Source organism: Hypanus sabinus, chromosome 31 (genome assembly GCF_030144855.1).
Source record: "Hypanus sabinus isolate sHypSab1 chromosome 31, sHypSab1.hap1, whole genome shotgun sequence".
Taxonomy (NCBI): domain Eukaryota; kingdom Metazoa; phylum Chordata; class Chondrichthyes; order Myliobatiformes; family Dasyatidae; genus Hypanus; species Hypanus sabinus.
In genome coordinates this window covers 34,744,798-34,767,556 of record NC_082736.1, presented here as the reverse complement: position 1 = coordinate 34,767,556, position 22,759 = coordinate 34,744,798, and the positions used below count along the sequence as shown (strand labels likewise).

At 50.9% G+C, this 22,759-nt stretch overlaps 1 protein-coding gene across 4 annotated transcripts in view; it reads left to right on the top strand.

The window, feature by feature from the left end:
- The window catches only part of mark2b (MAP/microtubule affinity-regulating kinase 2b), a 220,077-nt gene that overhangs the window by 16,578 nt on the left and 180,740 nt on the right, over positions 1–22,759 (top strand). Inside the window, exon 1 of one of the 4 annotated variants that reach the window (XM_059955401.1) lies at positions 16,420–16,596. The exons of 2 other annotated variants lie outside the window; for them this stretch is intronic. The gene's annotated coding sequence lies outside the window, so the exon portion shown is untranslated. Of the gene's footprint in view, positions 1–16,419; positions 16,601–22,759 lie in introns of those variants that run through there. One more of the 4 variants, XM_059955400.1, reaches the window with a different exon arrangement.

Below are 22,759 nucleotides of genomic sequence, written 5' to 3'. Positions count from 1 at the left end.
CATGAGCTGCTGGGCCTGAGTCAGCAAACAGATGAAAAAGTCTGGGCATGTGGGTGGGAAAGGGGCTTGTTTTGTGGCTGTTGTGGTCTGCTGAGCGTTGTGGGCATGCTGTGTTGACACTTGTGGGCTGCCCCACTTGTGTTGGTCATTAACACAAATGACGAGTTCCACTGTACGATTGGATGTTCGTTTGATGAATGGGCGACTCTGAATTCTCTGCCTGCCCACACCCTCTGGCTTCACCTGCGACCTTTAACCTGATGAGGTCTCGGCCCGAAACGTCGACTCCTTATTCCCCTCTGTAGATGCTGCCTGACCCGCTGAGTTCCTCCGGCATTGTGTGCTACTCTGGATTTCCAGCATCTGCAGAATCTTGCGTTTTTGAATTTTTTACCCATTTGAAGGAAGGCAGAGAAGTGTTTCTATCTCGCCTGTCAGGATATCAGAGAATCGAAGTGTGTGTTACTGCAATTCTGTTGAAAGAATTAGCCTGAGACGTATGAGGTGTTTCACTTTGGAAGGACCAAGCAGGTGGGTCTTGGCCAGTGGACGGTCAGGCACTGAGGAGTGTGGTAGAACAGAGGGATCTGGGAATTCAGATACAAACCTCCCTAAAAGTGGCTTCATAGGTAGATGGGGTCATAAAGGGAGCTTTTGGCCTTCATAAGTGAGGGCTTTGAGTACAGGAGGTGGGACAATATGTTGAGGTAATACAAGACGCTGCCAAGGCCTAATTTGGAGTATTGTGTGCAGTTTTGGTCACCGACCCACAGGAAAGATTGAAAGAGTGCGGAGAGAGTTTACAGGGATGTTGCAGGCACTTGAGGACCTGGGTTACAAGGAAAGATTGAAAAGGTTAGGAATTTATTTCTTAGAATGTCAAAGATTGAGGGGAGATTTGATAGAGGTAGACAAAATTATGAGGGGTGTAAATAGTATAAATGCAAGCAGGCTTTTTCCACTGAAGTTGGGTGGGACTACAGCTAGAGGTCACGGGAAATGTCTAGTTTCAGGTAACCAGCTGCCTTTCCGTCCCATTTGCCCTCCCCCCATTCCTTTGTCTCCTCAACCAAGTCCTCAAGTTCAAGTTTGTGGTCACCTGACTGGTTTAGTTGTATATATGTACAATGTTCCCTCCAGACCACTGGGCACTGACAGATCTATATCTCTCACAGCACAATAACCACAAGTATTATCACAGATAAGTTAATAAAATATAATTCAAAATGCTTACAGTACACACAATGCAGATTCGCAGGAAACGGCTCGCTGTCCTGGTGATGAGACCTCGTGGTGGCAGGGTGTTCGTCAGTCTCACAGCCTGGGGGAGGAAGCTGTTACCCAGTCTGACAGTGCCGGTCCTGATGCTCCTGTCCCTCCTCCCTGACGGTAGTGGGTCAGAGAGATTGTGGGATGGGTGGTAGGGATCCTCAACAATGCTCCCGGTAATTGGGGGGAGGGTGGGAGGAGGGCGACCCCAGTGACCCTCATTGGCTTTTGCTGTCCTCCGTAGGGTGTCGTGGCCCAATGCCTTGCAGCTTCTGTAGCACGCAACGATGAGAGTCCTTTCTGTTCCCAGGCAGCCTTCTCTTATCGGATTTCATAGTGTGTTACCCCTTCTTGCCTTCATCTTATCCCCCCCCCCACCCCCACCACCGCTGGACTCCATCTATCAATCATCCCTTCCTCCCCTGGATCCAGGTGTCAGCCCTTGCCCCATTCCTCGACTGGCAGCCCCTCCCTCCCCACTGTCCCTTCAGTGCAAAGGAAGGGTTGTGACCCAAAGTGTCGAGGGCCCATCGGAACGGAAGCTGCCTGCTCCGCCGAGCTCCTCTGGCAGATTCCAGCCGGTCAGGACCAGGTTCAGCGTCGCCGCTGTGTGTTGGTGGCAGCCGTACGATGCAGGACAAAATCACTGCACGTTACAACCTACAGTCTGTGACTCTGAGGCTTGGCCGACTGTTTACCTGCTGTCGCAGTGACGTGTGCTGCGTCCGACTGGTACGGTTTTGCACGTTGGCCGCAGGGGAATGCTGTTTCGTTTGGCTGTTCTCATGTGAATGGTTGAATGGCAAATACACCTGAAAATATAACATTACAGCGCGGTGCAGGCCCTTCAGCCCACAATATTGTGCCAACCTTTTCACCTACTCCAAGGTCAATCTAACCCGTCCCTCCCGGATAAGCCTCAGTTTTTCTGCACTGCCATCGGGTGTGACTGCTGATCCCATCGGAGAGCTAGCTTCGGGCACATTAAAGGCTCTTGGTGGAGAGGCGCTTGGATAGTGAAGGAATGGCATGGAACTCGTTTGGTCACTGGGTCAGAAGTACAGCACGGAACAGGCCCTTCGGCCCATCTAGTCCATACCGAAAAAATTAAGCTGCCTACTCCCATTAACCTGCAGTGGGACCATCGTCCTCCAGACCCCTCTCATCTGTGTACCTACCCAAACTTCACCTAAACGTCGAAATTGAGCTCGCCTGCTGGCAGCTGGTTCCACACTCTCACTGCCTTCTGAGTGAAGAAGTTTCCTCTCATGTTTATCTTGAAACTTCTCACCTTTCACCCTTAACCCATGACCTCTAGTTGGAGTCCCACCCAGCCTCAGTGGAAAATCCCTGCTTGCATTTGCCCTACCCCTCATAATTTTGCACACCCCTATCAAATCTCCTCTTGTGTACCTCAGATCGTGCCGTGAAATAGTTAATTTTGCTCAACGGCCAACAGAGTTGCAGGATGTGCTGGGGGCAGCCCACAAGTGTCACCGATGCTTCTAGCGCTAATGTTGCGTGCCCACACTCAGCAACCCCATGCTGTACATATTTGGAATGCTGGAAGAAGCCCATTTGGCCAAGGGGAGCACATGCAATCTTCTGACAGACAGCAGCGAGAATTGAATCCTTAATCATTGGTCCTGTAAAACTTTACGGCGACCGCTGTACCACCAAGCCTCCCCAAGCAAAGAAGTGGCGCAGAGTGGGAGAGCAGGTGCGAGGGGCTGAATGGTGGCCTTTGCTTCTGTCCCTTAGGCTTGTGCTCAGCAGAGCTTTGCACTTACGGAGTCACGTGACGCAGGAAATGCAAGCTCTGGCGTCTGTGCTGCAGGTTCCCGTGCAGGCATTTTTTTTGTGACCGTGGTGTTGAGGGATTAAATACTGGTGGGATGCCGAGGAGAGGTTTGGGGTTTTTAACAGCCAGTCAAGTGTGGTTGCTCCTCCACAATCAGATTTCTGAACAGTTCTCACTATTTTGCTCTTATTTTGCACTTAAAAATATTTCTTATTTTAGCCGGCCTCTTATTTTCTATGCATTGTAGGACGATACACAAAGCGCTGAAGGAACTCAGCAGGTCAGGCAGCATCTGTGGAGAGGGACCCTTCAGGTTAAAATTCAAGTGAAATTTCACTGTTCCCACTTCCTTTCCAGACCTGATTAAGGGTCTCGGCCCGAAATGTTGACTGTTTAATCCCCTCCGTAGAGGCTGAGATCCTCAAATATCCTCTGTGTGTTACTCTGGATTTCCTGCGTCTGTGGAATCTCTTGTGTTTAAAATTTTGCAACATGCAGTGCCCTGCAAAAGTCTCAGGCACGTGCAAAAAAATTCTGGGAAGGAAAGATGCTTTCTAAAATGAAATGAAAGGTTTCTGAATATCCAAAACATTTACTATAAAGGGCAGTAAACGGTAAAAAGACAATCGAACCAGTCTTTGGTGTGACCACTCTGTGCCTTTAAAACTGCACCAATTCTCTTAGGTACACGGTCGTGCAGTTTTAGAGGAAAATCGAATGGTCGGTTGCTCCAAGCTTCTGGAGCTTGTGGCAGTTCTTCTGTAGACTTTGGCTGTCTCGCCTTCTCTGTCTCTCCAGGTAATGGTGCTGAGATTGGGGCTTCATGGAGGCCAGACCGTCTGTTAAAAATATTCTAGGGTGCCTCAGACTTTTGGGCAGCGATTGTAAGCCGGATTGCAGTGCAAGAGCTGAAAACTGAGGGCAGATCACCGTGGCAGCAGGCAAGGTGAAGCTGAGGGTGGAGGTATTCGGTTTGGGGGGGGGGTGGCGTTTGCAACAGATGGAAGACTCTTGTACAGGTTCCTTTCATCTTCCTGGGGGGCCTTTTGCAATACATTGGGTTTCCCCCAATTAGTTTTGAATTTAATTCCTTGTAGTTGACTCCTTGGCTCTGGTTAATGAAAGGTGGATCACCCTCAAGAAACTGGAAAATAGGCAGGGGAGTAGGCCAACAGGTTCCTCTCGCCTAGCCGGCCATTCAGTGCAGTCATAGAGCCCTACAGCACAGAACAGTTGTGCTGAGCTGACAATCTGCCTACTCCCATCAATCTGCATTTTGTTCTCCATACCCCTCCCATCCATGTACCTGTCCAAACTTCTCAGTGTTGAAATCAAACCCCACTTCCACTGACAGCTCATTCCGCACTCACCATCCTGAGTGAAGGAGTTTCTCCTCGTGTTCCACTTTTCACCCTTAACCTATGATTGCCTCACCCAACCTCAGTAGTGGGGGGGAAGCCCTGCTTGCATTTACCCTATCTACACCCCTTATAATTTTGTATCTCTATCAAACCTCCCCTCATTCTACTATGCTCCAGGAAATACAGACCTGACCTATTCAACCATTCCCTGTAACTCGGTGTTGAACTTCCTTGTAAGTTTCAATCTTACTGCGATCTTTCCTGTCAGTGGATGACATAGACTGCACACAATTAGGCTTCGTTAACTTCACCGTAGCATAATGTTTTCACCTTTGTCTTCAACCTCAATGGAAGAAGCCTCAATTTTGTGAACAGAGTCCTGCTCCCCCCCCCCCCCACACTAGGGGCTTTTGACCCCCGCGCAACTCGCCAAATGGCCGAGGCTTGGGTTTATCAGTCAGCTGGGGTAGGGTAGGTGACTGAGCTGCGAGTTGCCTAGGTGATGTTTTTAGGATTGCCAAATGTTTTGTTTGTTCATGACCTCATGCACTGGCAGATCCAGTTTTTCTTTTATTCCCCCTCCACCTGAGGCGATATCTCATCTTGGCCATCAGCCATCCTGTCATTTGACCTCTTTTTTTTCCACAAATCCCAGGGCAGCTGGATGGAATACAGAGCTGAGAGTGTCTCATCGTCTGTTGAGTAAACGCTTGCGTAGCTCTGAGTCGGTGTGAGAAGGTGCTGATCTATCAGAGGAAAGATTAAAAGATAAACTACCTTGGCCCACGTACGCTGCAGCTTACAGCGAAAGGCTTTTGCGTCAATGACCAACGTAGTCTGAGGACGGCCCGCGGTTGTCGCCGTCTTTCCCGCGCCAGCGTAACGTCTTCGGAGTGTGGGAGGAAACCCACGCGATCACGGGGAGAACGTGCAAACTCTTCACAGGCATTGGCGGGAATTGAACCCGGGTCTCTGGCGCCGCGAAGCGCTTACGCCGGCTGCTAGTGCCGGTGTGTCTCTCCACCCCCCCCCCCCCCCCCGCCCCCGTGATTGAACTGATGTCTGCTGTTCGTTTTATTGCCATTGTGTTCTATAGTTCTGGCAAACCTTCGAGTATGTTATGTTGATGTTGGACTATACTTGGCGCCATTCCCTTCGGTGAGCTGTCTCACCTTCTGCGGATGAGGGCCGGATTGACTGCCTGCAAATCCCTCTTCAGGTTTCGTGGTGCGTGCCCGAACCTGCCTGTGGTTTCACTGCCTGGCTCCTTCTCTGAGTGCGTGTTCCTTCTCGGTACTCTCCACTCCTGCTGGGAGTGTCATGGGAAGCCGAACTCCAGACTCGGCTGCAATTACTGTCTCCGATACATTTCGTCACATACGCCATGTCTGGGACGTTCCATGCCTGGGCCACGCAAAGACCAGAAGACGTGAGCAGAATCAGGCCATTCGGCCCATCGAGTCTGCTCTGCCATTTCATCATGGCTGATCCATTTCCCTCTCAGCCCCAATCTTCTGCTTTCTCCCCATATCCCCTCATGCCCTGACCAGTCAACCTATCTATCAACCTCTGACTTAAATATACCCAATGACTTGGCCTCCACAGCTGCCTGTGGCAAGAATTCAACAAATTCACCATCCTCTGGCTAAAGAAATTCCTCCTTATCTCTGTTCAAAGTGGATGCCTGTCTACTCTGAGGCTATGCCCTCAGGCCTTGGATTCCCCCACTATAGGAAACATCCTCTCTGTGTCCTCTGGTCCTAGACTCCCCCACTATAGGAAACATCCTCTCCACATCCACTCTATCTGTGTCCTCTGGTCCTAGACTCCCCCACTAGAGGAAACATCCTCTCCACATCCACTCTATCTGTGTCCTCTGGTCCCAGACTCCCCCACTATAAGAAACATCCTCTCCACATCCACTCTATCTGTGTCCTCTGGTCCCAGACTCCCCCACTATAAGAAACATCCTCTCCACATCCACTCTGTCTGTCTCCTCTGGTCCCAGACTCCCCCACTATAGGAAACATCCTCTCCACATCCACTCTATCTGTGTCCTCTGGTCCCAGACTCCCCCACTATAGGAAACATCCTCTCCACATCCACTCTATCTGTGTCCTCTGGTCCTGGACTCCCCCACTATAGGAAACATCCTCTCCACATCCACTCTATCTGTGTCCTCTGGTCCTAAACTCCCCCACTATAGGAAACATCCTCTCCACATCCACTCTATCTGTGTCCTCTGGTCCTAGACTCCCCCATTGCAGGAAACATCCTCTCCACATCCACTCTATCTGTGTCTTCTGGTCCTAGACTCCCCCACTACAGGAAACATCCTCTCCACATCCACTCTATCTGTGTCCTCTGCTCCTAGACTCCCCCACTATAGGAAACATCCTCTCCACATCCACTCTATCTGTGTCCTCTGGTCCTAGACTCCCCCACTATAGGAAACATCCTCTCCACATCCACTCTATCTGTGTCTTCTGGTCCTAGACTCCCCCACTATAGGAAACATCCACTCCACATCCACTCTATCTTGAAATGGTCCTTCTTTGTGGAATGTGCTGTTTCTGGGACCAACTTGCAAGTACCATTACAAAGATGGCCCGCGGCAGCTCCTCTCCTTTCTTAGAAGTTTGCAAAGATTCGGTATGTGACCAAAAACTTTGTCAAACTTTACAGATGCACAATTGGGGAGGGGGGGGGGGCTGTGTGGTCTGTATCCTAACTGGTAGCATAATCTTCTGGTAGGGAAGCACCAATGCCTGGAATGGAAAGCTCTACAGAAAGTGGTGGAGACAGCCCAGTCCGGCATGGGCAAAGCCTCCCTGCCATTGAGCACATCTCCATGTAGTGCTGCGTCCATTATCAAGGCCCACAGCCCCCTCACTCCAATCCAGGCCGTGCTGTCGTCTTTCATCTGCCATCAAGAACAGTTAGCACCAGGCTCCGGAACCAGAGGGGATAACATCACTCACCACAACTCTGAACTGACTCTGCGACCTACCTGCAGACGCTGGGAGTCCGAGCAACACACACAAAATGCCGGAGGGACTCAGCAGGCCAGGCAGCATCTCTAGAGAAGGGTAAAAGTCAACGTATCGGGCCGAAAGGGTTGGACCGAAATGCTGCCTGGCCTGCAGAGCCCCTCCGGCATTTTGTGTGTGTTGCTACGACCTACAGACTCACCTTCCAGGGTTCCCTACAACTCACTTCCTCAGTATTATTATTGTTCGACAATTTGTTTTCTGCATATTGTTCGTCAGTCTTTGTAAATAGGTTTTCATAAATTCCGTCCGTTCTTTGCCCGTAAATGCTTGCAAGAAAATGAACCGAGGTAATATATGGTAACACACATGTTCTTTGATAATGAGCTTCCTTTGACTTTGACCCTGGTAGAAAAGCTGATGCCTCTGGCACTCCCTCAGTGCCGCCTCTGTTTTTACGCATTATGGATTTATTTATCACATGTGCATCGAAATGTACAGTGCAGTGCGCCAATTGCGTTAACAACCAACGTAACCTTGGGGTGCGCTGGGGGCGGCCTGCAAGTATAGCCACACATTCCAGCAACAACGCCAAGATAAACTGTTCTGCCCCCGACCTCCTCGCTGCCTAATGCACACACGGCCCTTTCACCTCCAAACAGGCCAACTTCGAGCCTCTGGTGGGCTAGTGGTTTTGACTCTCCCGGAGATATGCAAACTTGAGCCGCAATGCCGTGCGAGGACCCAAACTCCAGCTTCGGATCGCCGGTGTCTCCAACGACAGAACCTCGAAAACTCGGCCTCGAACTCCAGTCTCCCTGATTCGTATACCTATTGGGGTTGGGGGGGGGGGTCACAGTCACTTGTGCCTCCTGTCTGCACAGAACCCAAATCCGGAGCCAGCCAGTGGCCCAATGGCTCACTGACTGAGGAAGGGGGGTCCTGCCCTCATTCCTGCTGGTCCGCCAGCCCAACCTCTGACCCTGGTGCTTATGGGCTTTTTGTCCTCACTCGCTTCAGGGAGGAGGCTACGTAGCATCCACGACTTAAAAGAAAGGTTTAAATCACAAGCGAGAAGATCTGCAGATGCTGAGAATCCAAACAACACACGCAGTCACGAAGCAGGTTTAATGTCACTGGCAGATGTCGTGAAACTTGTTACTGTGGTGGCAGCAGTACAATGCGATTCATGATAGTACAGAAGAAAAATAAATGAGTAAAGCAATTCCAGTCAGTGTGTGTATTAAATAGTGAAATTAAAGACAGAAATAATAAAAGTGAGATGCTGTTCGTGGGCTCAATGTCCGTTTGGGAATTGGATAGCAGAGGGGAAAAATCTGTTCCTAAATTGATTATATAAAGCAGTGATAGTTTGTTCAATTGCATTAAAACCTCTTTATTAACTGCACAGACCTTGGGTGCAGTTGTGCTTCTCAGCAGTAGCAGGCTGAAACGGGAATATTTAATAGAATCCATCAAGCTGCACTGCTTCGAGTTGCTTGCAGTCAGGCAGATCGATGCCTCCATCCTCCACACCTTCGCCTCCACTCCTCATTTCCTGTCAGTCAGCTTGAGTGCAGGCACTCCTGTGCCCAGCGTCTCTCTGTATGTGAGCTATCTTATGCCTTTATATTTATTGCGTTCTTTAACATACTACATTTTTTTTAATGTGTGGGCAGCAATTATTTCTGCTTTACAACTGAGTACTGGAAATGACTTTAAACAATCTTGAATCCTTGTACCCAAAGCTGTTTGTTTTATGATCGGCTAGCTGGATTGGAACTTGAGCGAACAACCTTTGGACTGCAGGCAGCTGACTGGTCTTGGGTGGTGCTGCTCCCGTACCCTGTATCAGAGCTCTGTAAACCACCAGCACCCTTCTCCAGAAATGGCTGCATGTCTGTATCATTCTCTCACTCTCTCTCTCTCTTATTCAGTCTTCTCCCCCCCCCCACCCCAATCCCTTTTCCTACCCTGTTTGCTAAACACGACTCCATCCACGGCAGTGCCTGACTTACTTTCAGGATCTTTCTCCACTGTTGGGGGGAGGTGCCTGTAAAAATGTGCTTTTCGTTTTTCAAAGATCCCTTTTTTTACACAGAGAAAATGCACCCGTTTCTCTGCATCTCTCTACCATCAGCTCAGCACTGTCCCTTGCAATGGGTAGAGTCTGCTCATATTTCCATGAGGGTCTCTGGGCCCTTCTGGCCTTCCCCAGGGCCTTGTGAACGACCATGAGACATAGCAGAACTTGGATTAAATTCAAGGTGAGGGCGGGGTGGGGGGGTGCATGGGAGATGGGAACTCCATCTTCATCGCTCCTTTCTGACACTTGGGAGCAAAATTAGGCCACTTGTCCCAATGACTTTGCTTTGCCACCCATCGTGGCTTATTTATTAACCCGCTCAGCCCCATTCCCCATTCCCTTGCCTTCTCCCCATAGCCTTTAATACCCTGACTAGTCAAGAACCTATCAATCTCTGCTTTCAATAAACCCATTGACTTGGTCTCCACAGTTATTGTGGCAATGAATTCCACAGATTCACCACCCTCTGGCTGAGAAATTCCTCTTCATCTCTGTACTAAATGGATGTCCCTCTATTCTGAGGCTGTGCCCTCTGGTCCTAGACTCCCCCACTAAAGGAAACACCCTCTCCGCATCCACTCTATCTGTGTCCTCTGGTCCTAGACTCCCCCACTAAAGGAAACACCCTCTCCACATCCACTCTATCTGTGTCCTCTGGTCCTAGACTCCCCCACTAAAGGAAACACCCTCTCCACATCCACTCTATCTGTGTCCTCTGGTCCTAGACTCCCCCACTAAAGGAAACACCCTCTCCACATCCACTCTATCTGTGTCCTCTGGTCCTAGACTCCCCCACTATAGGAAACATCCACTCTATCTGTGTCCTCTGGTCCTAGACTCCCCCACTATAGGAAACATCCTCTCCACATCCACTCTATCTGTGTCCTGTGGTCCTAGACCCTCCCACTATAGGAAACATCCTCTCCACATCCACTCTATCTGTGTCCTCTGGTCCTAGACTCTCCCACTATCTGAAACATCCTCTCCACATCCACCCTATTCAGTAGGTGAGTACAGCCCCAGAGCTGGAAACCAATTTCCTTAAGCAATGACATCTGATAAGCATCTATGCAGGGCCCAGTCATGTTGTGTCCAGTGGCGGCCGGACCTGAACATCAACAGCCGAGCCCTGAGAATCTGGGGGTAAGAACTTGGAGGCCGCTTGCCCTAGGGTTGAAGTGAGGCCTGCTGGTGTGGGAGGGTGGGAAAGGGATTTGCTTTGTTGTTGGGTTGGACGTGCTGTGTTGGCGCCAGAACGTGTGGTGACATCCTTGGGGTGTGCAGGTTGGCACGTCTCACTCTGTTTTGATGTACAATGTGATCAGTAAAGGTGATTCTGTAGTCCACCCCTACAAACCCTCTGAGGTCAGCTGTGCGTTCCCTGCCATGTGTGGCCGAAACCTGCGATGCGCCAGTCAGGACTGTTAGCTTCTTTGGGAGGTCGGTCACTTTATTTCAGAAATGCCAAGGCGTACGGCACATTTGCCTTTATTAGTTGAGGCAATAAGTCAGTGTGTTGCGGCGTTTTAAAACTCGAATTAGGCTACATCTGGGGCAAGTGTCAAAACCAAGACAGAAGTTGGGGCGGGATGAGCTGTGTGGCAGACTCCCCCACCCCTTTGGCAGCTGAGGGAGACAAAGGAAGGGCAGAAATCGTGCCAGCGGCACTGCAGGAGCTGCCAGTCAGCATTGAGCTCCAGATTTTCCCCTCGGGGTTCACTCCTGAACCCCGTGAGTGGGTATCGTTGCAAGGCCGCGGAGGTTTGAGATCGGAGTTTGCCAACCGCGGCTGGTGAGTCCCATCTGCCCGAGAGGCAGAGAGAGAGAGTGGACAGGGAGTATCTGTTTCCCAGGGTTGAAATGTCTAATAGAGGGCATGCATTGAGGGTGAGAGGGGGTCAGGTCAAGGGGGACGTCAGGGGTAAATTTTTTACTCACAGATTGGTGGATGTCTGGTGTGGTGGTGGAGGCAAATACATGAGGGACTTTTAAAAGACGTTTGGATATGGATGTGAGGGAAATGGAGGGATACGGACATGGTGCAAGCGGAGGGGATTCGTTTACTTACTAATCTGATCGGTTGGGTACAACTCTGGGCCAAATGGCCTGTTCCTGTGCTGTACTGTGCACAGTAAATGGAATCGGTAAACATCTCTCTCTACATTCATTGCATCATCAAATCTATATAAATCCAATTCGTTCTTTAGAGAGGGTGCAGAGGAGATTTACCCGGATGCTGCCTGGATTCGAGAGCAGGTCTTCTGAGGATGGGTTGAGTGAACTAGGACTTTTCTCTTTGGAGTGAAGGAGGATGAGAGGTGACTCGACAGGTCTACAAGAAAAGAGGCATAGATAGAAACATAGAAAGTAGGTGTAGGAGTAGGCCATTCGGCCCTTCGTGCCTGCACCGCCATTCAGTATGATCATGGCTGATCATCCAACTCAGAACCCTGTACCTGCTTTCTCTCCGTACCCCCTGATCCCTTTAGCCACAAGGGCCATATCTAACTCCTCGATCGAGTGGACAGTCAGAGACTTTTTCCCAGGGTGGAAATGGCTAATACAAGGGACATATTTTAAGGTGATTGGAGGAAATTGTAGGGGGGAACCTCAGAGAAGTTTTTAAACAATGGGTGTGTGGAACACACTGCCAGGGGTGGTGGTAGAGGCCACAGGGGCATTTAAGAGACTCCAGATATGCACATGGATGTTATAAAGATGGAGGGTTATGTGGGAGGGAAGGGTTAGATTGATCTTAAAAGGTCAGAGTCACATTGCACTCTGCTCGAGGTTAAGATTTGTCCTGGCAGGAATCGCAGGCCTGGTCCCAGGAAACCTGCCCGGTCTGAGGCAGAGGGGGAGGGGGTTCTTACATTAATCTTTATCCCGGTAAACAGTCTTGTTTCTTTTGCAGCCTTTTCACAAAAGCAGCTCTTGTAATTAACAGTTGCTGCAGCCCACGTCCTGCCTCGCATTCGTAGGTGAGAGCTCTCCGCCTCCCAGTCAGTTCTCACCAGGATTGGATGTCTTTTCCCTTTCATTGGTGGCCCCGTTTCCATGGCATTCCCTCCCCCCTGCTACCGAGATCTTGGCCCACAGACTCCTGATGCCAGAGCTTTCTTCAGCAGCAGCTCTGAGGGAATCAATCGCTCTCCGGAGCTGTTGCTGAGCCTGGTGGCGGTAGGAGCGGAGCTCGGCTCCTGCCTCCTGCCCCTCGTGTGCACTTCTGTGCCCTCCCCCTTTCTGCCCCCTCTGAGATCCAGGTGCTGTTGTTTTACAGACTGGAGTAGTAGCCGTCCCGTTCCTGGCTGTAACTCGGCTCAAACGGGGCGTTGCGGTCAGCGTGACGCTATCACAACGTGGGACATTGGAGCTCGATGTTCAGCTCTCGTGTCCTTCGTAAGCAAGTTGGTACGTTCTCTTCCTTCAGGTCCTCCGGTTTCCTCCCGGAGTCCAAAGACGTCGGTTAATCGGTCATTGTAAATTGTCCCGTGATCTAGGCCAGGGCTAATTCAGTGGCTGCTGAGTGGTGTGGCTCGATAGGCCTGTTCCGCGCTGTATCTCTAATCAAGGTTTTAAAAAAGTAATAATTATGACCCTGGGAACTTCTAAGCAATGCAGAAGGGCTGTGTTACGTCATATCTAAGTAAAGATGTGGTAGCGTTGCAGAGGGTCCAGAGGAGATTCACAAGAGTGATTCTAGGATGAAAGCTTGAACACATGAGGAGCATTTGCTGGCTCTGGGCCTGTACTCGCTGGAGTTTAGAAGAATGAGGGGGATGGGCTAATCTCAGTGAGGCCTGTCGGATCGTGAAAGGCCTCGACAGGGTGGATGTGGGGGAGTTCAGGACGAGAGGGCAGAGCTTTGGAATAGAAAGCTGTTTCTTTCGAACAGAGATGAGGAGGAATTTCTTAAGCCAGAGTGTGGAATTCATTGCTACAGGCGGCCGTGGAGACCAAGTTATTGGGTATGTTTAAAGCCGAGGTTGATGGGTTCTTGTTTAGTCAGGGAGTCAAAGTTTGTGGGGAGAATGGGGTCGAGAGGGAAAATAAATCAGCCACGATGGAATGGCTGAGCAGACTAGATGGGCTGAACGGCCTCACTCTGCTCCTACGTCTTACGATCTTTCTGTCCGTGCCCTGAGTGCGGAGTTTGAGCTCGGTGCCCAGTATTCCTACACGTTTGTCTCGCTGACGGCACTCTCGGTGGTGGTTTCCTCTTCCAGCTCTGCTAAGGAGCACTGGGCGCCTTGTTTGCCCTCTCGAGGGTATCGGTTTTCAGTTTGGACCTCTGCCCGGTTAAAGATGCAGAGCTGTGTGGGACTGCTGTTTCTTTCTCTTCCTTGTATGACATCACCAAAAGCAAACAGAAGTTCACAGATCAGTGTGTGTCAATATATCAAATACTGAAAGACCGAGATAGTAGACGTGGAGAGGACGTTTCCGATTGTGGGCCAAGTCCAGGACCAGAGGGCGCGGCCTCAGAATAGAGGCTCGTCTGTTTAGAACAGACGAGGAGGAATTTCTTTAGCCAGAAAGAGGTGAATCTGTGGAAATTCATTGCTAGACAGTTCTGGAGGCATTGGTATATTTAAAGCAGAGATTCGTAGGTTCTTGATTGATCAGGGCGTGGTTACAGGGACAAGGTGATTGGTAATAACTCAGCCGTGATGGAACGGTAGAGCAGACTTGATGGGCTGAATGGCCTAATGTGGCTCCTGTGTCACTATATACTGCCTTGAAATGTTATTGCAGGACAAAGAAATACGGTAAATTTGTGGTAACACTATACATAGAAAGCTGACATCCGGCCAATGTAATTTATAAGCAGTCAATAGACGATGGAAGAAGCACAGCTAATTGGGCTATGCGCTCTGGAAAGTTTGGTGGAAGTTGGTTCTGTCGTAGGTTTCAAAAGGGGGTTGAGTAAATGCTGTCCTGCCCTGGGTAGGTTGTAGAGGAGTAGGGTTACTGGCCGGTTTTCCTCATTCTATTCGTGGCCCCAAGACCAGTTGGGAAGTGGTGCTCCCACCACCCCCCCCCCCCCGGCCTGCAGTCGCTGAGGTGACTTTAATCATCAAGGCTTTGTGTGCTCCTGTTCTGTGGGTCTCTCCACAGGAACGTTGTGAGCCATGAGGGGACGGCACGGTGGGGGATCTCACTGAGACCTACTGGACACTGTGAAGTCCAGATAGATTGCACGTGGAGAGATGTTTGCAATAGTGGGGGAGTCCAGGACCATCTGTCCTGCCATGCTTTGCTGAGCTGCAGTGCTCTACGAGAAACCGCAGAGAATGTCCCACAAGGAAGCAAGTTGCTCGATCTGTTCTGCCGCTTGCCTCCCACACCAGCCTCTTGCACCAGTGTTACCATACCTCTGATAGTCCTTCCTCTCTTGGCTGGCTTTCCAAGTTCCCTTAAGTGACTTCGTTTGTACAAGTTTCACTTTCTCAAATTAGAGGTGCTTCTCCTAAACTTACTAAACACTACGGGCTCTCTGGCCCACTGTGTTAAGTTGACCTTGTAATCTCCTCCAAGATCAATCTAACCCTTCCCTCCCACAGAGCCCTCCATTATCATGTAGCTATCTAAAAGTCTCTTAAATGTCCCTAATGTATCTGCCTGTACCACCACCTCCCCAGGCGGTACATTCCACCAGAGTGCATGTTAAAGTGGCCCTTGGTCACTAAGGGTATTGAAGAGAAAGGTATGTAGAGAAGGCAGGAGAATGGTGTTGAGAGGGATAATAAATTAGTCCTGATGGGATAGAGGAATGGGCTGAATGGCCTAAACGTGCCCCTGTGTCTTATGAATCCCAGCTGGATTCCAAGATGGTCAATGTTGGCACGGAGTTGTTGACAGGGAAGGGGCGGAAGAATTCCAGATTTTTGACCGTAGGAGGAAACCATCCTCCTGACGTGAGTTCCAAATATCAGGAACCTTATCTGCAGTCCAGGGTCACGGAAGGTTGGAGGTCTGGAAGTGGCCTGTCCTGGGCTTGGCTACCTTTTTCTGAGTGTGTGTGTGTGGGGCTTGTTTTGCTGCTGTTGTCAGTGTTCTGCTCATGCTACGTTGATGTCACGACGTGTGGCGACCCCCAGCGCATCCTCAGATTGTGCTGATCATCGCATACCTCTGTATACTTTGCGCTTTTTAAAAGAAAAATGTGTGTGGAACTACCCGGTAACCCCCTGCTCCCCATTTATTGAGAAACAGTGCCATCCAGCAGTCCACAACTTAACCCTAGTAATCGCATGACTATCGACAATAACCAATTAACCGGTACGACTTTGGACTGTGGGAGGAAACCCACGCGGTTACGGGGAGAGTGTACAAACTCCGTACAGGCAGCGGCGGGAATTGGACCCTGGTCGCCTGTAATGTCGAGTGTTGTGCTAGCCACTACGCTACTGTACAGCCGACCCCAGCCCAATCGCAGGACAACTATCCGGTGCATCTTTGGACTGTGGGAGGAGCCCGTGCGCAAGCAGGAAGCAATGTACCAGCTCCTTTGGAATTGAACTCCAATCTCCGCTCCGAGCGTTGCGCTAACCGCTAAGTTACCGCGGTGCCCCGTTACTAATATAGAAATAAAATCTGGATTACAGTTGTATATTATGTCTATTGCTAACTCTCATGACAAAATAAATAGATCTGAATATAAACTCAGTTGAGTAATCTTCCTACAGTGATCTGAGACCCAGTATTAGCAGCTGTTCTGTGCAGAAGGAGGGTGGGATTGAGGAATTTCAGCCGGCAGTCGGTGACGCACAGCGGGGTGTGTTGGGGAACTGAGGCTCTGCAAATCCCTCCGGTCGCCCCTGCGATCCGTTCCGGGTTTTGCTGCCTGCTCGCCTGCTTTATCCAGATTGCAATTAGCATAGTGCAGCGAGGCGGTGCAGTTGGAACACCTGAATTGCACGGCGTTCTGCCACGTTCGGATAGCCAGCTGCCTGTCGAGGGGTCCTCCAAGCAGCATGACTTAAGCTGCCGGAATAGAGCGAGACAGACTCAGCGGATTTGGGTGCTACAGGTTGCTAATCCGTTCCGGACCCCGTCCGTCTCCTCCTGCCTGACGGTTTTCCAAATGTAGGTAAGGTTGTCGAGTCTGGGAGTCTGTGTGTGGGTGTGAGTGTGTGCATATGTGCATGTGTGTGTGTTGTCCCTGGCGACAGGTGGACCAGCGTAGGCAACGGTTGTGATTCTCCTCAGAAAAACTGCCTGTGTCAGACTCCTGCATTAAAATATATTAAACTTCCTGCCTGTTACCCCACTGGCGTTCGGGGCACCGGTGAAGATCTTCCATCTCGGGCGGTGTTCGGGGCTTCCTCCATCGGGTCAGTAGCTTCCTCTCGGTTTTCACCAAGTCCCGGGTGGAGACTCAGGAATACCGTCACACTCCGATGTAGAAGGATTCTTCGTTGCTGTTTCTGTAACAGTCAGGGTTGTTAGCTCTGAAACTGGAGGACCGGTGGACCATTCTTAGTCTGACCTCTACCCTTTGACCTGTTTAGCATGGGTGACCCCACCTAGAGCCACAACACCAAAGTCCTGACTCCAGCCAACGCAGCTCTCCGGGCCATTGAGGCACGCAAACCCTACGACAAGGTTGTGCTCCTCTTGGAGGAAGAAGATTCAAGATTGGCTTCATTTGTCTGCGCACATATCGAGACGTACAGTGGAATGTGTCATTTCGGCGTCAACGGCCAGCGCAGTCCGAGGATGTGCTGGGTCAGCCTGTGGGTGTCACCACACCTCTGGCCACATCTTACTTACCTTAACCTGCACGCCTTTGAACTGTGGGATGAACCCCACGGGGTCACATGGGAGAAGGGACAGACAGATGGTGGCGGGAATTGAACCCCGTGGCTAGCGTAACTCTAACCGTGCCGTGCATTTTTTTTTGCACCTTTTCCCCCTGCTAACCCTCTCCAAGTTCAGGTTCAGCTGTTTCTGCGAGTACTGACGCCTCGTGTCAGATCTGGGACCGACTCGCTGGTCAATCCTGCAAGCCGTCGCTGTGCCGGGGGTGTGGGCAAGACTTGGAGTCAAGGGGGAGAGTGAGAGGTCTGAGTGGCACGAGGGAAGCCGGCACTGTCCAGCGTCCATTTACAACAGAGACGAGGAGGAATTTCTTTAGCCAGAGGGTGGCGAGTCACACTCCACAGCCGAGTCACTGGGTGTATTTGAAGTGGAGGTTGACAGGTTCTTGATGAGTTGGGGTGTCGAAGGTTATGGGGAGAAGGCAGGAGAATGGTATTGAGAGGGTTAATAGATCTTCCATGCAGGAACGACAGACTCAACAAGATGAACGGTCCAACTCTGCTCCTATATCCTATGATCCAGACTTGCCAGAGCTGGAAGACAATTAATATAGAGGAAAGAAGAGCCTGTTTTCTAGTTGTAAAACGGGCCGGGCTCCATCGTAGGCACGAGGCCTCCCCAACACCTTCAAAAGGCGATGCTTGGAAAAGGCGGCATCCATTATTAAGGACCCCCTCACCCAGGACATGCCTTCTATTCTTTGCACCCATCACGGAGATGCAGGAGCCTGAAGACATGCACTCAGTGTTTTAGGAACAGGTTTCTCCCCTCCGCTGGGTAGTGCTTATTCAGAAATCTGATGGTAGAGGTTCCTGTCCACTGAGCCCGTGTCCTGTTTCTCCTCCCGGGCAGTGAGGGTCCTTCAGGGTGGGCACTGCTTTCGTGAGGCGTCGCCGTTTGAGGGTACTCCCGGTGGCGGGGAGTGTTGTTCCTTCATGGAAGATCTATTAACCCTCTCAACACCTTGCAGCTTTTTCCGAGCCTGTGCAGCCGGTCAGAATGCTCTCAACGGTACACTGAAACCATTACAACATGCAGTGCAGTCGTGGAATCGGGTGACAGGTCATCACGAGTACCGGGGGACCCGTCAGAAGTCTTGTAATAAGGTTAACGTTTGATGGCTCTGGGCTTGTACCTTCTGGAGTTTAGAAGAATGAGGGAAGATTTCATTGAAACCTACTGCATATTGAAAGGACTTGGAGAGGATATTTCCTATAGTGGGGGAGTCTAGGACCAGAGGACACAGATAGAGTGGATGTGGAGAGGATGTTTCCTATAGTGGAGGAGTCTAGGACCAGAGGACACAGATAGAGTGGATGTGGAGAGGATGTATCCTATAGTGGGGGAGTCTAGGACCAGAGGACACAGATAGAGTGGATGTGGAGAGGATGTTTCCTGTAGTGGGAGAGTCTAGGACCAGAGGACACAGATAGAGTGGATGTGGAGAGGATGTATCCTATAGTGGGGGAGTCTAGGACCAGAGGACACAGATAGAGTGGATGTGGAGAGGATGTATCCTATAGTGGGAGAGTCTAGGACCAGAGGACACAGATAGAGTGGATGTGGAAGGGATGTTTCCTATTGTGGGGGAGTCTAGGACCAGAGGACACAGATAGTGTGGATGTGGAAGGGATGTTTCCTATAGTGGGGGAGTCTAGGACCAGAGGACACAGATAGTGTGGATGTGGAGAGGATGTTTCCTATAGTGGGGGAGTCTAGGACCAGAAGACACAGATAGAGTGGATGTGGAGAGGATGTTTCCTGTAGTGGGGGAGTCTAGGACCAGAGGACACAGATAGAGTGGATGTGGAGAGGATGTTTCCTGTCGTGGGGGAGTCTAGGACCAGAGGACACAGATAGAGTGGATGTGGAGAGGATGTTTCCTGTAGTGGGGGAGTCTAGGACCACAGATAGAGTGGATGTGGAGAGGATGTTTCCTACGGTGGGGGAGTCTAGGACCAGAGGACACAGATAGAGTGGATGTGGAGAGGATGTTTCCTACGGTGGGGGAGTCTAGGACCAGAGGGAACAGATAGAGTGGATGTGGAGAGGATGTTTCCTGTAGTGGGGGAGTCTAGGACCAGAGGACACAGATAGAGTGGATGTGGAGAGGATGTTTCCTACGGTGGGGGAGTCTAGGACCAGAGGACACTGATAGAGTGGATGTGGAGAGGATGTTTCCTACGGTGGGGGAGTCTAGGACCAGAGGACACAGATAGAGTGGATGTGGAGAGGATGTTTCCTATAGTGGGGGAGTCTAGGACCAGAGGACACAGATAGAGTGGATGTGGAGAGGATGTTTCCTATAGTGGGGGAGTCTAGGACCAGAGGGCACAGATAGAGTGGATGTTTCCTATAGTGGGGGAGTCTGGGACCAGAGGACACTGATAGAGTGGATGTGGAGAGGATGTTTCCTACGGTGGGGGAGTCTGGGACCAGAGGACACTGATAGAGTGGATGTGGAGAGGATGTTTCCTACGGTGGGGGAGTCTAGGACCAGAGGACACAGATAGAGTGGATGTGGAGAGGATGTTTCCTGTAGTGGGGGAGTCTAGGACCAGAGGACACAGATAGAGTGGATGTGGAGAGGATGTTTCCTATAGTGGGGGAGTCTAGGACCAGAGGACACAGATAGAGTGGATGTGGAGAGGATGTTTCCTATAGTGGGAGAGTCTAGGACCAGAGGGCACAGATAGAGTGGATGTTTCCTATAGTGGGGGAGTCTGGGACCAGAGGACACTGATAGAGTGGATGTGGAGAGGATGTTTCTTATAGTGGGGGAGTCTGGGACCAGAGGACACTGATAGAGTGGATGTGGAGAGGATGTTTCCTACGGTGGGGGAGTCTGGGACCAGAGGACACAGATAGAGTGGATGTGGAGAGGATGTTTCCTATAGTGGGGGAGTCTAGGACCAGAGGGCACAGATAGAGTGGATGTTTCCTATAGTGGGGGAGTCTGGGACCAGAGGACACTGATAGAGTGGATGTGGAGAGGATGTTTCCTACGGTGGGGGAGTCTGGGACCAGAGGGCACAGATAGAGTGGATGTTTCCTATAGTGGGGGAGTCTGGGACCAGAGGGCACAGATAGAGTGGATGTGAAGAGGATGTTTCCTGTAGTGGGGGAGTCTAGGACCAGAGGACACAGATAGAGTGGATGTGGAGAGGATGTTTCCTATAGTGGGGGAGTCTAGGACCAGAGGACACAGATAGAGTGGATGTGGAGAGGATGTTTCCTATAGTGGGGGAGTCTAGGACCAGAGGGCACAGATAGAGTGGATGTTTCCTATAGTGGGGGAGTCTGGGACCAGAGGACACTGATAGAGTGGATGTGGAGAGGATGTTTCCTACGGTGGGGGAGTCTGGGACCAGAGGACACAGATAGAGTGGATGTGGAGAGGATGTTTCCTATAGTGGGGGAGTCTAGGACCAGAGGGCACAGATAGAGTGGATGTTTCCTATAGTGGGGGAGTCTGGGACCAGAGGACACTGATAGAGTGGATGTGGAGAGGATGTTTCCTACGGTGGGGGAGTCTGGGACCAGAGGGCACAGATAGAGTGGATGTTTCCTATAGTGGGGGAGTCTGGGACCAGAGGGCACAGATAGAGTGGATGTGGAGAGGATGTTTCCTGTAGTGGGGGAGTCTAGGACCAGAGGACACAGATAGAGTGGATGTGGAGAGGATGTTTCCTATAGTGGGGGAGTCTAGGACCAGAGGACACAGATAGAGTGGATGTGGAGAGGATGTTTCCTATAGTGGGGGAGTCTAGGACCAGAGGGCACAGATAGAGTGGATGTTTCCTATAGTGGGGGAGTCTAGGACCAGAGGACACAGATAGAGTGGATGTGGAGAGGATGTTTCCTGTAGTGGGGGAGTCTGGGACCAGAGGACACAGATAGAGTGGATGTGGAGAGGATGTTTCCTACGGTGGGGGAGTCTGGGACCAGAGGGAACAGATAGAGTGGATGTGGAGAGGATGTTTCCTATATGGGGGAGTCTAGGACCAGAGGACACAGATAGAGTGGATGTGGAGAGGATGTTTCCTATCGTGGGGGAGTCTAGGACCAGAGGACACAGATAGAGTGGGTGTGGAGAGGATGTTTCCTACGGTGGGGGAGTCTAGGACCAGAGGGAACAGATAGAGTGGATGTGGAGAGGATGTTTCCTGTAGTGGGGGAGTCTAGGACCAGAGGACACAGATAGAGTGGATGTGGAGAGGATGTTTCCTACGGTGGGGGAGTCTAGGACCAGAGGACACTGATAGAGTGGATGTGGAGAGGATGTTTCCTACGGTGGGGGAGTCTAGGACCAGAGGACACAGATAGAGTGGATGTGGAGAGGATGTTTCCTATAGTGGGGGAGTCTAGGACCAGAGGACACAGATAGAGTGGATGTGGAGAGGATGTTTCCTATAGTGGGGGAGTCTAGGACCAGAAGGCACAGATAGAGTGGATGTTTCCTATAGTGGGGGAGTCTGGGACCAGAGGACACTAATAGAGTGGATGTGGAGAGGATGTTTCCTACGGTGGGGGAGTCTGGGACCAGAGGACACTGATAGAGTGGATGTGGAGAGGATGTTTCCTACGGTGGGGGAGTCTAGGACCAGAGGACACAGATAGAGTGGATGTGGAGAGGATGTTTCCTGTAGTGGGGGAGTCTAGGACCAGAGGACACAGATAGAGTGGATGTGGAGAGGATGTTTCCTATAGTGGGGGAGTCTAGGACCAGAGGACACAGATAGAGTGGATGTGGAGAGGATGTTTCCTATAGTGGGGGAGTCTAGGACCAGAGGGCACAGATAGAGTGGATGTTTCCTATAGTGGGGGAGTCTGGGACCAGAGGACACTGATAGAGTGGATGTGGAGAGGATGTTTCTTATAGTGGGGGAGTCTGGGACCAGAGGACACTGATAGAGTGGATGTGGAGAGGATGTTTCCTACGGTGGGGGAGTCTGGGACCAGAGGACACAGATAGAGTGGATGTGGAGAGGATGTTTCCTATAGTGGGGGAGTCTAGGACCAGAGGGCACAGATAGAGTGGATGTTTCCTATAGTGGGGGAGTCTGGGACCAGAGGACACTGATAGAGTGGATGTGGAGAGGATGTTTCCTACGGTGGGGGAGTCTGGGACCAGAGGGCACAGATAGAGTGGATGTTTCCTATAGTGGGGGAGTCTGGGACCAGAGGGCACAGATAGAGTGGATGTGAAGAGGATGTTTCCTGTAGTGGGGGAGTCTAGGACCAGAGGACACAGATAGAGTGGATGTGGAGAGGATGTTTCCTATAGTGGGGGAGTCTAGGACCAGAGGACACAGATAGAGTGGATGTGGAGAGGATGTTTCCTATAGTGGGGGAGTCTAGGACCAGAGGGCACAGATAGAGTGGATGTTTCCTATAGTGGGGGAGTCTGGGACCAGAGGACACTGAT